We start from the raw sequence: 8,133 nt of genomic DNA, 5'->3' as shown, positions 1-8,133 counted from the left end.
GCTGGGAGCCTGCTTCTCCCTCTCCCACTCCCCCTGCTTGTGTTCCCTCTCTCACTGGCTGTCTCTCTGGCTGTCTCTCTCTGTCAAATAAATAAATAAAATCTTAAAAAAAAAAAAAAAAAAAAGCCTCCTGTGGCCCAGACCAGAAGAAACTACTCAGCTCACCCAGAGAGTCCCGAGCAATGGCAAGACACTGCATTTGGGGAGCGGTTTGTATTCAGTGAGAGCTAACAGACATGGCAAGTGCTCTCCCTCCTGTGTTGATTTCAAGAGAGATGAAGATATTTACATCACTTGTTCTTTTTGGAGAACTGAAACCAGAGACATAAAAATTATTATGTAATAGAACAGACTTTTTTTTTTTTAAGGCCACACCTACTTCCCCACAGAAACAGTTATTGTGAAATGATTTCATAGCAAGGATAATTGATTTTGCAAAATCATAAACCACACAACAAGGGTAGATCAGCCACGAGGGTAAAGTTGCACTGTGCGGATGGAAGAGAAAGGGCATCACAAGTACCCACAAGCTGCTCTTAGCTACGTGCGTCTGCCCCTTAATTGCCTCCTTCAATTTCTTCACATTTCTATCTTAAGTCAGATACTGCAACCTAAGGACTGGTAATGGGGTTAGTACTAAATAGTCTCTCTTTTTGGGATGCTTTTCTCCTTGCTCATGCCTGTAGGCCTATCTTTCCAGGCATAAACTTCTACTAGGAAAGAAGAGGGAGAAGACTTTAAACAGAACCAGCCAGTCTGGTTATTAGTGATGAGTCAGTCGCTCTGTGAAAGCCGAGCAGTGGAAGCTGAATTGATCTCTCATTCAGATTTCCATGCTGCCTTTCCCCACTCTCTTACCGCAGGTCACAAGGACCATAAAAGGAAACATCCTGCAGGAAAAGTTGAGGGAACTGTTAGTTAACCAGAGCCTGAGGGAGTTAACCAGCCCAAGCAGGTTAGTTTACCTGCTGAGGTGTTACAGAGCCTGACCGACCTGGGCGGCAGAAAGTACCCAACTCCAGCTGGTTGTAGCCATCCTGACCCGTTTAACCTTGGAGAAAGAAAATCCGGAAGTTCTTGTAAAGTTCACAGCCCAGAGTCAAGGGCTCACTGAAAGACCCAGACCTCATCACAGGCCTGAAGAACACTTCCCCTCCCCCCACACCTCACTACCACATCATAAAGGCTTACTTACAGCAGTTCCGTTTACTCAGTACATCCTGTCTGGCTATCAGAAAAAAACTATGAGGCATACCTAAAGGCAGAAAACACAACTGGAACAGACCGAGCCAGCTGCAGAACCAGATAAGGCAGGGAGGCTGGAATTACCAGACGGGGAACGTAAAATAACTGTGATGAATACGCTAATGGAGAAAGTAGACAGCATGCACGAGCAGATGGGCGATGCCGGCAGAACCGTGCATATCACAAGAAAAGTGTAAGGAACTCTTGAAGCATTTTTCTGACGCTCAGAAAATCTAAAATTTTGGGGGCACCTGGGTAGTGCAGTCGTTAAGCGTCTGCCTTCGGCTCAGGGCGTGATCCCGGTGTTCCAGGATCGAGTCCCACATTGGGCTCCTCCGCTGGGAGCCTGCTTCTTCCTCTCCCACTCCCCTGCTGTATTCCCTCTCTCGCTGGCTCTCTCTCTCTGTCACATAAATAAATAAAATCTTTAAAAAAAAAAAGAGAAAATCTAAAATTTTCAATAGTTACGATGAAGACATAAAAGTTACACTTTGCCCTCGAAAGAAAGGCTTTTATTGGGTCCTTCTTGGAACCCGGAAGACAAATGGTTTAAAGTGATTACTCCATCCTTCCTGTGCTCTTGCCCCAATTGGAAGCATCTGGGTCATGGCCAAGGTGGCAGTGAAGCAACTGGTTGGATGTTCTGTCTTTCCTCGCTATCTATTTCTGTTTTGAGTTCAGCCCTGATTTTTGGGCTTTGTTCCTCCGGCATCACGTGGCTCAGGCTGGGCTAAGTTCATTACTATTACTGAGCCACGACTAGCTCTCAAGGGGCTGCAGTCCTCCTGGTATGGAGTGGGACACCATGGTCTACTCCTCAGTATTCTTCCCTCTCCGGCGTTCGTGAGGACACACAAGAGGATGGCCTGGAGTTCTGAAGGCCACACTCTTCTACACCGTTCTCTGGACTGAGGAAAATGTCTGGGGCTTTGAGGTATGAGCTGCAAGGGGGTTCATACCACGTAATGGGTGCTGGGGGGCAGGTTAGGTGGAGCCCATCCTTGCCTGAAAGGGTTACATGTCAGCTGGTTTGGAATCAACACGGACATGCACGCGAGTGTGCGTGGCCGTGAAGTGACACAGCATGGTGAATTGTTTCTTTTATAGTGACGCTGGTAGGGGTGCAAGAGAGGGCAGTGTCCCTGCAGCTGTTTCGCTGCAGAGCTCGCCTGCTCGGCTCCGTCTCTCCACGCAACCCAGTCCCTGCACGGCGAGGCCACGCAGGTAGCTCCTCTCCCTGACCAGCACGGACAAGGCTTTGACTGGGAAAGACTAGAATAGGATTCCCATGGATAATGGTGACGTGGAAACTTAGGTACGTGCCAGACAAGATTAATTAGCTGTTTCCTTAGAACACCTGGGTAAAAGGTACCGTTGTTATTCTTATTCCATGGACAAGGAAACTGAAGAAGATGGAGAGGAGATGACTAACTTGAACTCAGGGAGTCTGTCCCCAGAGCCCAGAGGTCTGAGCCCCATGCCACACGGCCTCTCACCACCTACCAGGTCTCTGCTCACTCCTCCCACACAGACCCTTAGTGAGTCAGAGCTTTTACAAGGGAGTGAATGTAAATGAACTCAACAAAACCCCAATCACAGCAAATAAAAACAAAACTAATCCAAATCAACAAAACCCAAATCTCATGGTCTCTCCCGACCTTCACAACAGCAGTGTCTGTTTTCTCCACTAGATGGCAGTAATTCCACATAGTTGTGCTCTCGTCTAGTTCTGTTTGTACAGCCACTGAATAAAAACATGGGTAATGCTGTTTTGTGTTACAATTTAAAGAAATCTGATAACAGCCATCTCACTTGTCAATATTTTAAATTGAATTAAGCTCATAAAATCAGGGAAGGCTTTTTAAACTCTGTAAAAACAAAACAACGACTTCATCCCCCCCACCCCCGCCCTTGCTAGAAGGTATGACCGCCCCAAGGTGCTCATATAAGGTACCATTGTGCACAAACGTACACCACCCACCTACACACACATCCACCTTGTCTCACACATCCACAGACATACACACATCTACATACCCACAGCCACCCATACACACATCTGTACACCCACTCACCTCTGCTCGCCTCCCCCACAGCCACACAGATACAGAGAGACAGACAGACGCACATCAACACACATACATCAACACACACACACACACACACACACACACACACACACATTCCAAGAACGGGAATCTTTTCTCAAGGAATCTTTTATAAATCCCTTAAGACTAAGAGGAAAGTATAGAAGTTCTTTTTCTGTACCTATTTCATTAGTATCATTTGGTAATCTTTTCTTTGTAAAAACATTCCAAATTATTGTCTTTTAAAAAATCACTACATTACAGGACCTCCAAGCCTATAAAAAAAATCTTTCTTCCCAAAAAGAGCTTCTGCAAAAAGAAACCAACAACAAAGTGAAAAGACAACCCATGGTATGGGAAAAATACTTGCAAACCATGCATCTTATAAGGGGGTCAATACCCCAAATGCATAAAGAACTCACATGACTCAACAGCAAAAATCCCAAATTACCCAATTAAAAAATGGGCAAAGGATCTGAATAGACATTTTTTCCAGAGATGATGTACGAAAGGCCAAAACAAGTACACGAAAGGATGTTGCATGTCACCAGTAGTTAGGGAAAAGCAAACTAAAGCCACAGTGAGATATCACATCACGCCTGTTAGGATGGCCATCATCAAAAAGACAAGAGATAACCAATGCTCTCGTGGACGTGGAGGAGAGGGAACCCTGTGCACTGTCGGTGTTATTGAAAATTGGTATAGCCACAATGGAAAACAGGATGAAGCATTCTTAAAAATTTAAAAATAGAGCTAACATACAAATCAGCAATTCCACTTCTGGGAATATATCCAACGATAATACAGGATATCTGTACCCCATGTTCATAGCAGCGGTATTTACAATAATCAAGACAAGGAAATGACCCAAGCATCCATTGATGGATGATGGATAAAGATGTGGTATACACATGCAATGGGATATTAGTCATAAAAAACTAAGAAAATCCTACCATTTGTGATGACATGGACCTTGAAGGCATTATGCTAAGTGATATAAGTCAGAAAAGACAAATGCTGTATTATCTCATTGCTATGTGGAGGCTAAAAAAGACTCCCAAAAACCAAAACCCAAAAACCAACAAACTCACAGATACAGAGAACAGATTGGTGGTTACCAGAGGTGGGGAGTGGTGGCGGGTATTGGAGAAGGTGGTCAAAAGTTACAAGCTTTCCGTTATCAGTATGATACAGTGGACAACATGATGACTGTAGCCAACACACCTGTATGGTATACAGGAAAGTCATTAAGAGAGTAAATCCTAAGAGTTCTTAATAAAGGGGAACATTTTTTCCTTTAATCTTTTCTTTTTATTGTATCTATATGGAAAGAAGAATGTTAGCTGAGTCTATTGTGGCAGTTTCTTCACAATATGTATATATCAAGCCATCATGCTAGAAACCTTAAGCCTATACAGTGGCATATATTAATTACTCTCAATAAAATTGGAAAAAATTTCTTCTCCAAAATTCACTGAAAAACAGTAATTCTCTTATCGTACAGATAACACTAGCCTGTGCTTGTCTTTCTGGCATTTCTTTTTCGTCTATTCTTTACATTTCTCGGTGACCCCCCAAAGTAGCTGTCTATTTCTCATTGTAAAATTGGTATGCCAAAATATCCAAAACTTTAACAGTCAGAGGCAGCTGTAAACTCATGATCCTCTAACTTCAAATATCTTTCATAAAAACAGTTTTCGTTTTCTCCTTTTGAGAAAGCACCACCTACTGACTAAATTTGGTATTGCAGCTTAGGTCTAGTTAATGTCCAGCCCCCAAAGCTTGTATTATTAGGAGTTAAAAAGAGAAATTGTTTTAACTGCAAAATAATTTCTAATTTCATGTTACACCGTGTTCCATAAGCCTAAGCCACATTTAAAATTTTTATCTTTGCCCTAATTTTCCATACCGTTTAACTGGGACATTCCTCAGTGATGATAGGTTTTTTTAGATTTACACAGAATTTTGATGAAGAAGAGTTCCAGATACTGTTGATGCAGATTATACTTTCATTCCATCTCTATCAATCAATATCCACTTCGTTTATTAAAATCCTGTGAGGTTTTGTTTTGCACTTTGGGAAAGAGAAATTTATTTTGGGGGGAAGAAAAACTGGCAAGAAAGAAAGGAGTGGATAATAATGTCTATTCATCTTCCTAGCTTATATTTGAACTCTTCTGGAGAGAGGAATGAGGACCGGAAGTTGATAGATTTATTTTACTTGAGGACTTCCTTCCAGGCAAGGGGGTGATCCAGAAGTTGATAAAAAATATCAAGAGAGACTTTGTGAATTCTCTTGGTTTAACAGAACTGCCTTGGTGACCAGATGTCAAAATGTGACACAGAACTAGGAAGGAAGCCGTTCTCCTCCACGCTGCCAGGAACCCAGCACTGTTCTGAGAACCCGGCCTCCACCTCATTTGGGGGTCAGTATGACCACTGGATTCTCCTGACCGGCCCTGGCAGTACTGCGCCTTCCCCAGACAGGAGGCTTCGCGCGTGGTGGGCAAAGAGAAAGGAGAGCCAGAAATGGGGGGGGGGGGAGGATTGTGTTTGCCTCATGCTGACTGCAGCTGACAGCCTGGCTTGTGGGCATGTACAAGGGCGTCTGTCAGGACAGGACAGGACAGGTACAGAAAGGCCAACGTATGGGAATCAGACAGGTCCGGGCTTAATCTTTCATGATTTCTCTAAAAGTTAAATGCTTCTTCTTCACTGTATATATTATGATAAAATTAGGATATAAACACATAGATTCATGTTTAAAGTAGTCACAGGCTAATGAGGTCTGGGATATTTGGGCAACATCCTCTAGCATCACCAGCCGCTTCAATAGTAACCTTTGTTACCCAGGGTGCAATGCGAGCAGGTGTAAGGGATAATCACCACCTGTGGGGGAAAGGGGTCGGGCACGGAACCCACTCTCGCTTCTCTATTGCTGCTTCATCCAACATTGGGTGGAAAGGAGGAGGGTAAACATGGGGAGAGGGGCTGAGGAGAATTGTTTTCAAACTCATGCCTGTAGCTTAACTGTTTACTTCTAGAAGTTACTTGGACATTGATCAGGGTTAACTCGGGACTTGGCTCCTTCCATCGGAAAAGCACACATTAGTTTTCACAATAGCGTGTCAAACGTCTGAAGCCACAGAAGAACAGAGACAGGAAATGAAAGGTGATAAAACCACAGACCCCGGCGGCCGCCATTCTCCGCACATCTGCGCGGCGTCCCCTCACAGGCCGACTTCAAGGGAGGCTCCGTGCCTGCAGAACCGCCGGGGGACCTGGCCTCCTCACCCCTCATGACATTATGAGGTGGGCCACACCAGCTTTTGAATCAGGAAGCAATTTTAAAATCAGTCCTGTCTTGATCCCGCAGGCCTGGTTTCATCTGATTAATAAGCTATGCGTGCGAGGCCCCATCCGTTTACCTCCCCCGGGTAGCTCTCCTCCCAAGCCCACCCTCCAAGTGTCTGCAGACAGGACCCTCTTCCCCCTGGTGACCGAGCCCCCGCCACAAGGGTTCAGGGCCGCCTTCCCCAGAAGGACCCGCCCGGGCCGGCCTGACCTTGCCAGGAGGAATTTCTCTCTCGGCTGGAATTTCCTTCCCGTCTACCTTCAGGCCTTTGCTGCTGGCCACGCTCCCCTTTGACCACCCTGAATAAATCTTCCCTGCCTCCCTGACAGCTGCTGATTTGGCTTCTTTTCTTATTTTTTTTTTTTAATTGAAAGTAAACCTTCAAAGCGGCCCAGCCACCTGAGAAGCTCCGCGAGCGCTGCAGCTGGGCTGGCGAACCTCAAACAGAAGAGCTGCACTTTATGGTGTCCCCCTCCTGCCCTGGGGGGAGACGGGGAGCACGGGGGCTTTGTGCGGTGCCAGGGCCACTCAGCTTTCAACTCGGCTTTTGCATTAGAAGAAGGGAATCTGGACGTGGGTAAAGGGGTTGTGGAGAGGTTTTGAAGGTGGCTGTGTGACCTGAGACAGGTGCAGAGAGAGACAGAGACAGAGACAGAGACAGAGACAGGCAGAGACAGAAGGAAAGAGCCAGAGAGGGAGGGAGGGAGAGGGAGGAAGAAAGATATTTGCAGAGGGAAGTTTGCAGGCAGAATGCCAGTTCAATTTATTTATAAGAGAAATCTGGGGTGTCTCTGTGTTGTCTGCTTAGACAATTGGGGGTATGTTGCAGAGGGAAATTAATTTTAAAAAGGGTATTCAAATTCAAGCATTCGGTTTGTGGCACCTAGAAGCAACAAGGCATTGGAGGGCACAGAATTAGGAGTCAAGTTTCGTCGATTTTGTTCTAGGTTCTTCTTAGGTACTTTGTCATTGTCAGCTAGTCGCTTTAGGTTTCTATACCCGCCCCCAAACACAATGTTTTATTTTGGAAATTTAAAAATATGCGGAAAAGTTGAGAAAAGAATGTAACAAATACCTTTGTACCCACTACCTCAGTTCAACAGTGGTTAACATTTCTTCCATATTTTTTTTATCCTTAATCTATCTCTGTCTCTGAGTATATACATTCTGTCCCCCTCCCCACATAGGCTTATTTGTTGAACCCTTTGAAAGTAGACTACAGACATCGTGACACTTCCTCCCTAAATACTCCAGCATGCATTTTCTTTTTTTTTTTTTTAAAGATTTTATTTATTTATTCGACAGAGATAGAGACAGCCAGCAAGAGAGGGAACACAAGCAGGGGGAGTGGGAGAGGAAGAAGCAGGCTTCCAGCGGAGGAGCCTGATGTGGGACTCGATCTGGGAACGCCGGGATCACGCCCTGAGCCGAAGGCAGACGCTTAAC

The 8,133-nt window shown here is 45.0% G+C and overlaps 1 long non-coding RNA gene across 1 annotated transcript; it reads left to right on the top strand.

Moving 5' to 3' along the window:
- Positions 1-1,918: 1,918 nt before the first annotated feature.
- Positions 1,919-7,014, top strand: LOC113253301 (uncharacterized). The gene is made up of 3 exons (XR_003315330.4): positions 1,919-2,179; positions 5,641-5,758; positions 6,377-7,014. It is a non-coding gene; the product is annotated as an uncharacterized LOC113253301 (long non-coding RNA).
- The last annotated feature ends 1,119 nt before the right edge of the window (positions 7,015-8,133 follow it).

The sequence above is a fragment of the Ursus arctos genome, unplaced genomic scaffold (genome assembly GCF_023065955.2).
Source record: "Ursus arctos isolate Adak ecotype North America unplaced genomic scaffold, UrsArc2.0 scaffold_17, whole genome shotgun sequence".
NCBI classification, from domain to species: Eukaryota; Metazoa; Chordata; class Mammalia; order Carnivora; family Ursidae; genus Ursus; species Ursus arctos.
This window is presented reverse-complemented; position numbering and strand designations above follow the sequence as displayed.